This window comes from Ornithorhynchus anatinus, chromosome 1 (assembly GCF_004115215.2).
Source record: "Ornithorhynchus anatinus isolate Pmale09 chromosome 1, mOrnAna1.pri.v4, whole genome shotgun sequence".
NCBI classification, from domain to species: domain Eukaryota; kingdom Metazoa; phylum Chordata; class Mammalia; order Monotremata; family Ornithorhynchidae; genus Ornithorhynchus; species Ornithorhynchus anatinus.
Window position 1 is genome coordinate 71356778 of NC_041728.1, and position 8629 is coordinate 71365406.

Consider the following 8629-nt stretch of genomic DNA (forward strand, 5'->3'; position numbering starts at 1 on the left):
CTGCACCAGTCTCCTCACTGAAATCCCTGCCTCTTGTCTCTCTCTACCCCAATCCATACTACTGCCTGGATCACTGTTCTAAAAAGATGTTCAGTCCATGTCTCCCCACTCCTCAAAAGCCTCCAAGAATGCCCATCCACCTTCCGGCTGAACAGAACACTTTACCATCGACTTTAAAGTGCTCAACTACCTTGTCCCCTTCTACCTTACCTCACTGATCTCCTCTTACAACCCATCCTGCACAGTCAATCAGTTTTATTTATTGATCACATATTGTGTGCAAAGCACTGTACTAAGTGTTTGGGATAGCTCAGTGTGGTAGAGTCTCCCTTCTGCATTTCCCACTTTGATCTGTTCACTTTTATTTGATATTCACCCACAGCACTTCTGAACATATCCTTTTACTCTCCCATTACCCCCACCTGTAACATTTCTGTTACAGACTAACAGTTACAGATTAGACTAAACTGGTTATGGTCAGGGAAATTGTCAACCAATTCTATTGCATTGTACTCTCCCAAGTGCTTAGTACAGTGCTCTGTATACATTAAGCACTCAATCAATACCATTGATGATTTCAATGTCTTCCCCTTTCTAAACTGTAACCTCCTTGTGGACAAGGATCATGATTTCTACATACTTTATTGTACCAAGTACTTTGTATAGTGAATTATGTACAGTAAGCACCAAATAAATAGCATTGACTGATTGGTAGCCACTGCATTCTTTGTCAACCATGCTAGGCAGCTATTTTCTGTATTGCTGCTGGACCTGCTTGCCCTGCAGAATGCACAGTGGATAGAGTGCAGGGCTGGGAGTCAGAAGGTCATGAGGTCTAATCCTGACTCCACCACTTGTGTGCTGTATGACCTTGGGCAAGTCACTTCACTTCTCTGTGCCTCAGTTACTTCATCTGGAAAATGAGGTTTGAGACTGTGAGCCCCTTGTGAGACAGGGACTGTGTCTAACCCGATTTGTTTTTATCTACCCCAGTGCTTAGTACAGTGCCTGGAACATAGAGCATAACAAATACTATCATTATTATTACTAGGTCTCCTATCTAACCTCCTCCAATCAATCGTACTTACTGAGTGCTTCGAGCACTCTATTAAGCACTTGGGAGTTGGTAGACACATTCCCTGCCAATAATAAGCTTACAGCCTAGAGGGGGATATAGACTTTAATCTAAATAGGTAAATTATACATATAATTGTACTTGAGCAATTCTATGTGTCAGACTCTGGGGTACATACAAGTTAATCAGGTTCGACACAGTCCCTGTCCCATATAAAGCTCATACACTTGATCCCCATTCTTCAGATGAGGTAAATGAGGCATAGAGCAGTGAAATGACTCGCCCAACCTGACACAGCAGGCAGATGGCTAAGCTGGGTTTAGAACACAGGTCTTTCTGACTCCCACGCCTGTGGTCTATCTACTGGGTGTCTGGGTGCTGGGTGTCTGCAGGAAGTGTGAACAAAGGGTGAAAATTCAAGTGCATCTATCTCGTATTTACCCGAGAGCTTGGAACAGTGCTCTGCATATGGTAAGTGCTTACCAAATACCAACATTATATAGTAAGTGCTTAACAAATACCATTATTATTTTAAAGTGCAAGGGTGATGCAGAAGGGAGTGGGAGAAGAGGAAATGAGGGCCTAGTTAGAAAAGATCTCCTGGAGAGGATGTGCTTTTAATAACTCCAACAATGACAGTCTCAGCACTTAAACCCTACTTGCTGAGCCGGCACTGTGGTTGGGGATGTAGGGAGATAATAATAATTATGGTATTTGTTAAGCACTTACTATGTGCCAAGCACTGTTCCATGTGCTGGGGTAGATAAAGGGTAATTAGGTTGTCCCACGTGGGGCTCACACTTTTAATCCCCATTTTACAGATGAGGTAACTGAGGCACAGAGAAGTTAAGGACTTACCCAAGGTCACACAGTAGATAAGTGGCTGAGCCAGGATTAGACTCCATGTCCTCTGACTCATAAGCCCATGCTCTTTCCACTAAGCCACTAGGTAACTGAGGCTCAGAGAAGTTAAGTGGCTTGCCCACGGTCACACAGCAGACAAATGATGGAGCAGCAGTGGCCAAAGGCTAGTGAGGATGGTGGAAGAGTTATGTACATCTCTCCTCTATGCAGCTAAATAATAATAATAATGATGGCATTTGTTAAGCACTTACTGTGTGCAAAGCGCTGTTTTAAGCTCTGGGGAGGATACAAGGTGATCAGGTTGTCCCACGTGGGGCTCAAAGTCTTAATCCCCATTTTACAGATGAGGTAATTTTGAGGCACAGAGAAGGGAAGTGACTTGCCCAAGGTCACACAGCTGACAAGTGCCTGAGCCAGGATTTGAACCCATGACCTCTGACTCCAAGCCTGGCCTCTTTCCACTGAGCCATGCTGCTTCTCAAAAGGATGGGGACTGGTAGCAGTGAATCATAAAACTGCATCAGATATCAAATTCCAATCTTTTTCAATTTTTAAATGATTGTCAATTACTTATTATGTGTCTGGCACTGTATTAAGCACTAAGGTAGATACAAGCTAATCAGATTGGATACAGTCCATATCCCACATGGGGCTCACAATATCATTCCCCATTTTAAAGATGAGAATACTGAGGGAAAGAGAAGTTAAGTGATTTGCACAGGGTCACACAGCAGACAAGTGGCAGAACTGTGATTAGAACTCAGGTCCTTCTAACTCCCAGCCCTTTGCTGTATCCACTAGGTAACACTGCTTCTCTACTGAACCAAGCTGAAAAGAAGTGCACTTCTGAGCTAAATATCTGTAAAAATTTGCCTGCCGTGTGACCTTGGGCAAGTCTTTTAACTTCTCTGTGCTTCAGTTTTCTTAGCTTTATAATATGGGCATTTAATACCTGATCTTCATCCTACTTAGACTTTGAGCCCTATGTGGAACAGGGTCTGTGTTCAACTTATCTTGTATCTACCCCAGCATTTAGAATAGTGCTTACCATATAGTGCTTAATATATACCACAATTATTATTAAAACCCAAACCTCACCTTGGGCTATACAAGCACTGCTGCCGGGAAATCCAAATTTCCAGCACAAACATGGGCTGGGGTCAGGTCTTTAGAGTGGGGAGTTTGTGGTGAGTGGAGGGTACCATACTCTTAGAGGTCTCCAAGAGGAAAACGTGAAGGCTAGGAGCTGCTGCCTTCTAGGAGCAGGAATAGCTGTAGTTGTGTATCTCCTGACTGCAATTCACTGTTCTAAGCTACCGTTAAAATTAATTTTAGTTGTAGGCCCCCAGTAAGTGCTCAGTTAATATCATGATCGATATACTACTGTGTAGAGTAGTGAGAAAGTACAGTAGGGTTAATAGATTTGATCCCTGCTTGATCATCCTAAAATCTCCCCTGTCCCTCCATTCCTTCCCCAGTCCTGCCCTTTTTCAACTCTCCCATCTTTCCCAGCAGTATCTCTAATGGAGACCTCCTGTCTTCCCTCAAAATCCAGCCCCTCCACCTGCTCATATGACCCTATTCCTCTGTAATTTATCAAAATGCTTGCCCCCTCCCTTTTCTCCCTGACTGACATCTTCAACTGTATGCACTCCAGTGGCTTCTTCCCCACTGCTTTCAAACATTCCTATGTCTCCCCTATCCTAAAAACACCTTCCCTTGACCCCATGGCTCCTTCCAGTTATCACCCCATCTCTCTCCCTCCAAATTTCTTGAATGAGTCGTCTATACTTGCTGTCTCCAGTTCCTCTCCTCCAATTCTCTTCTTAACCCCCTCCAATCTGGCTTCCATCCCCTTCACTTCATAAAAGCCTCCCTCTCAAAGGTCACAGATAATCTCCTTCTTGCCAAATCCAATGGCCTCTAAGCAATCCTAATCCTCCTTGACCTCTCTGCTGCCTTTGACACTGTTGACTATGCTCTTCTTCTGGAAACATTAACCAACTTCAGCTTCACTGACACTGTCCTCTCCTGGTTCTCCTACTGGCTCTCTGGACATCCATTCTCAGTCTCTTTCGTGGGCTCCCCCTCTGCCTCCCACCCCTAAACTGTAGATGTCCTTCAAGGTTCATTTCTGGGTCCCCTTCTATTCTCCATCTACACCCATTCCCTTGGAGAACTCATTTCTCACATGGCTTCAACTACCACCTCTATGCAGCTAACACTCAAATCTACATCTCTAGCCCTGATCTCTCTCCCTCTCTGCAGTCTCGCATTTCCTCCTGCCTTGAAGACATCTCTACTTGGATGTACTTCTGTCACCTCAAACTTAACATGTCTAAAACAGAACTTATCTTCCTACCAAATCGTGTCCTCCCTCTGACTGTCCTCTCCTTTCTATCACTGTAGATGGCACTATCATCCTTCTTGTCTCACAAGCCCCTAACCTTGGCACTATTCTTGTTTCCTCTCATTCAACCCACATAGTCAATTCATCCCTAAATAATGTCAGTTCAACCTTCACAACATCACTAAAATCCACCCTTTCCTCTCCATTCTAACTGCTACCATGCTACTCCAATCACTTGTTAACCACCTTGTTAACTGTATCAACCTCCTTACTGATCTCCCTGCCTCCTATCTCTCCCCACTTGGGTCCATACTTCACTGTGTTGCCTGGATCATTTTTCTAAAAAAACACTGAGGACTTGTTTCTCCATCTCTCAAGAAACTCCAATGGTTGCCCATCCACCTCTACATCAAACAGAAACTCCTTACCACTGGCTTTAAAGCACTCCATCACCTTGCCCCTTCATACCTCACCTAACTACTCTCCTACTACAGCCCAGACCACACGCTTTGCTCCTCTAATGCTAACCTTCTCACTGTACTTCAGTCTCATCTCACCACAGACCTCTCATCCACATCCTGCCTCTGGCCTGAAATGCCCTCCCTTCTCAAATTTGAACAGACATTGACTCTTTCCCACTTCAAAGTCTTATTGAAGGCACATCTCCTTCAAGAGGCCTTCCCTGACTAAATCCTCCTTTCCTCTTTTCCCTCTCCCTTCTGCCTCTCCCAGACTTGCTCCCTTCATTCATACCCCACCAAACCCTACAGCACATATGTACATATCTGTAACTATATCGTTTGTCTCCCCCTCTAGACTGTAAGCTCACTGTGGACAGGGAATATGTCTATTATATTGTTAGATTGTACTCTTCCAAGCACTTAGTACAGTGCTCTGCACACAGAAAGTGCTCATTAAATGTGATTTACTGACTGACTTACTGATTGAAAATCTAGCAGGTGAGACAGACACTGAAATATATTACAAGCAGAGGAAAAAAACAGAGTAGGAGGACCTGCACATGGATGCAACAGGGAGGCAGTGGGGTAAGTACCCAAGTGCTTGGGTGATGTGGAAGTGCTGAATTAACAGTGGGGGAGGTGATAGGGATAGAAGAGGGAGATGAAAAATGAATCAGGGAACACATCCTGGAGGAGATGTGATTTCCAAAGGGCCTTGAAGAGGGAAGAGCAGTGGTTTGCTGATATGAAGTGGGAGGGAGTCCCAGACAGAAGAAGAGAGAGATGAGAATAGCCAGAATAAGTGGTATGGCTTCAGAGGAGTGAAGTGTGAAAACTGGGTTGTAGTGGGAACGGAGTAAGAATCAGTATGGTGGAGAGCTGACTGTGTTCCTTAAAGCTGATGGGCAAAAGTTTCTGCTTGATACACAGAAGAATGGGCAACAGTTGGAAACTTTGGAGGACTGATGGGAAGGGGGACGAACACAGACCCTCAAAGTAGTGTCAAAACTCCCCCCGTTAATCTGGGAGAATTTTCAAGATACTCCATCAGAATGTATATTGTTTGGAATAATTACAATTAACTGGAGTAACAACAAGGGTACTAACCTTTAGAATCTAAAATTGACAATTTTGATCAGGTGTTCATTTCTATAAAAAATCTGCTGTGACAGCAGTTGAACACATCTACAACTTAAAATTCTGCAATAAAACTCACATACGAGACATCCAATATTTGAGAGCAATATGCTGGGTTTATGGCAATCCCTGTTGTTACCTCTTGTTTGATGTGGAGGGTCAGCTGTCACCCTTGTTCATTATGTAAGGAAGTAAAGTGGTGAAGTGCAAGTGGGGCTGATCTTTAGCGGAGGGTCCCTCTAGGTACTAAGTGAGGTTCTTTGTTCTTTCTTTCATTCATTTATTCTTTCATTCAATCGTATTTATTCAATCGTATTCAATTGTATTTATCTGTATTTATTATTAAGCATTTATTATTACTTTGTGCAGAGCACTGTACTACACACTTCAGAGAGTAAAATGCAATTATAAATAGACACACTTCATGCCCACAACAAGCTTACAGTGTAGCTAAGGGGAGGTAGATATTAATATAAATATATAAATTACAAATATGTACATAAGTATTGTGGGGCTGGGAGGGGGGATGAACAAAGGAAGCAAGTCAGGGTGACATAGAAAGGAGTGGGAGAAGAGGAAAACAGGGCTTAGGAAAGGCCTCCTGGAGGAAATGTGCCTTCAGTAAGGTTTCAAAGAGGGAGAGAGTAATTGTCTGCTGGATATGAAGAGTGAGGGCATTCCAGGCCAGAGGTAGGACGTGGGTGAGACGACAGTGGTGAGATAGATGAGATTGAGGTACGGTGAGATGGTTAGCATTAGAGGAGCAAGGGGTGTGTGCTGGGTTGTAGTAGGAGAGTAAGTGAGTGAGGTAGGAGGGGGCAAGGTGATTGAGTGCTTTAAAGCCAATGGTGAGGAGTTTCTATTTGATGTGGAGGGTGATGGGACTTTTTTGAGAAGAGGGGAAACATGGTTTGAACATTTTTGTAAAAATGTGATCGGGGCAGCAGAGTGAGGTATGGACTGGAGTGGGAAGAGACAGCAGGAAAAGAGGTCAGGAAGGAGGTTGATACAGTAATCAAGGAAGGGTAGGATAAGTGATTGGATTAATGTGGTAGCAGTTTGGATGGAGAGGAAAGGGTGTATTTTAGTGATGCTGTGAAGGCCAAACTGACAGTATTTAAAGATGGATTGAATATTTGGGTTGAATGAGAGAGCACCCAGAGATAGTGCCAAGGTTACAGGCTTGTGAGACAAGAAGGATGCTGGTGCCATCTACAGTGATGAGAAAGTCATGTGGGGGGCAGGGTTAGGGTGGGAAGTTAAGAAGTTCTGTTTTAAACATGTTAAGTTTGAATGAAAGAGCATAATGGAGTTAGCTTTTGGGAAAGATAATGAGGACGAAGCTGCTGCTCTTGGTATGGAGGCTGCTTCTGGAAGATGAGCCTGGGGCTCTTTGCAAGGTACTGGTTCTATCTGACTTGACTGTAGTATTGAGAAGATCTGGGGCCCTTAATTCTATAGATTGGTCAAATCTCCCTGTACCCACAGTCATGTCTGCAGGGTCAACCTGCACACCTGCAGTCCCTGGAGAAGGGACGTGCCTGGGTTTGGCAGTGGTGCCACCTAAGAGTCTAGTGTCAGGAGTCAGGCAGAAAGACTATCAGCCTGTCTGTTCCTCTCTGAAAAGGAGAGTTCTGAGATTGACTTGTCATAGGTGCGGACAGGGAGCAAGGAAGACAGGCATTGTATTCAAATTTCATCCTGTTTGTATTGGACTTCCAGTCCCTAGAGTACAAACCCTGCCTGGACTAACAGCTTTGAAAGGGGTAGCTAAGTATTATTTGGGCAGAGTTTTGCATTCTGCTTGAGTGTGATTGATTGTCTGTGTCTGTAGACCTCATCTGTCCTGGTGTTGGAGTCACTGGGAGGAGGGAGAATTGAATGATTGCAAAAAACAAACAAAAAAAGGGTCTGAAACCCCATCCTTCTCTCTCTAGCTTGGAGAGCATTGATTCTCCTGGAGACATTAGATTTAGACATGGTCATCAACTGTGGATAGAGGACATGGTGAGAAAACCAAAATGTCAGTATCACTAATCCAAACATCCCTGCCAGGTTTTCAGATGTGCATCGGCCAGAACTAGCAGAGGAGCTCCAATTATACCTCACCACCATCGGACCTGTACCGTTTTGCCAGAGGAGGCCTCGACCGTGAGTCTCCCCACCCAGTTCCATGTCCAAATGGCTCCAAAACCTGGAAGGAAGTCCTGCAGCCTCAATGCCTGGCAGTGCACAGGTTGGTTTGAGATGACCGAGAGGGGACTCTGACTAGTTATTACTCTCTCTACAGAGGCAGCTCAATGCATTTCCCCAGCCTTGAGGACCATCCCTTTGCAGTTTGGACTACCAAGTCATTTCTCAGACTTGTCCTGCCATTGAGATGGAGCCAAGGCCTTTGCAGCTACCTCAGAGGGAAGGGTATGTGTTTTCTTGTGTGTGTATGTATGTGTGAGTGTGTGTGCATGTCTGAGAGAGAGAGAGAGAGAGAAGGGGGTGAGAGAGAGAATGATGGGGGAGATTATCTAGGTGGGGGATAGAAAAGTGAGGAAGAGGATGCCACTGTTGACACACAAGCAACAGTGTGTCTGGAAATGGGATCTGGGCCTCTGTACAGAACAATGGTTCTGTTTGAGTTGACTGTGGGACTGGAGACCTGATGTCCTTAATTCTATAGACAGGTCAAATCTTCCTGTATCTGAATGTTAATTAATTGGGAAAATTTGACAGACAGTGCCAACCTAA